The sequence below is a fragment of the Limulus polyphemus genome, unplaced genomic scaffold (genome assembly GCF_000517525.1).
Source record: "Limulus polyphemus unplaced genomic scaffold, Limulus_polyphemus-2.1.2 Scaffold3842, whole genome shotgun sequence".
In the NCBI taxonomy this organism is placed as follows: domain Eukaryota; kingdom Metazoa; phylum Arthropoda; class Merostomata; order Xiphosura; family Limulidae; genus Limulus; species Limulus polyphemus.
Window position 1 is genome coordinate 105,944 of NW_013669452.1, and position 1,275 is coordinate 107,218.

A 1,275-nucleotide genomic window follows, 5' to 3' on the forward strand; every position below is an offset into this window, starting at 1 on the left:
CACCTTCCGATTAATTATATTTATATATATATATATATATTAGACTATAAGAACATGAAATTATAAGTTTTATTACAAAATCGTTTCACTGGTACAATTTTTTTTCAAACTTTCTACTATCATAGAAATATTCGTACACTTTTAGTGATTATTAATAAACTTTAAAAAAAAAACTGTAAAATATGAAGTAAAATCCAATTTTAATTAATTTATAGATAATTTGAAAATATAAAGTTGTTTCTTTTGTTAGTACGAGAATTACATGAACAGGCTTACGTTCCTCCTCTTGGAACAAATTACACATTCTAGAATTGACAAATCCGCGTGCTACTGTTTGCGGAACCAGAAACCTTAATTTAAACATATTGACAGTTTATGATATTATAAGAACCACGTTTTAACACTGAAACAAAGGCGAAGTTATATTTTGTTTCAACAGTGTTTTCCTATTATCGTTTTTCCATTTGTCTTTCCAAGATGTAAGTTCGCTGCTTTTTCACAAGTCAAAAGAATGTTTCGATATCTGCACACGTGCAGTTGTGTAAACCCATCCGCAATTACCTCAACAGTGTGATGTAACACATTAACTGTTAACATATTAACGTTTAAAGAATCGCTAACAAATCACCACTTGAAGGCTTCTTTTTACATACCGAACAATACTGCAATGCTTTATATTTACTCCAATAAACACTGCTCTACTTTTACTTATTTATATAAACCCTCCGTAGCTCAGAGGTAAAATAGAAGGATTATAATGCTAAGACCAGAAGTTTGATCCTTGCGATGGGCACAGCGCGTTTATCACATTGTGCACCTTTACACTTAAAAACAAACATGTACCTACTCATTATTTTATCTACTTATATACACTTAGATATCTAATCACTGTTGTACTTGCTAATGTACGCTAATATGTTTAAACAGTGTTCTACCTACTTATATACACTTAGATATCTAACCACTGTTGTACTTGCTTATGTACGCTAATATGTTTAAACAGTTGTTCTACCTACTTATATACACTTAGATATCTAATCACTGTTGTACTTGCTTATGTACGCTAATATGTTTAAACAGTGTTCTACCTACTTATATACACTTAGATATCTAACCACTGTTGTACTTGCTTATGTACGCTAATATGTTTAAACAGTGTTCTACCTACTTATATACACTTAGATATCTAACCACTGTTGTACTTGCTTATGTACGCTAATATGTTTAAACTGTGTTCTACCTACTTCATTACATCCTCAGCAGGTCAACTTGTTT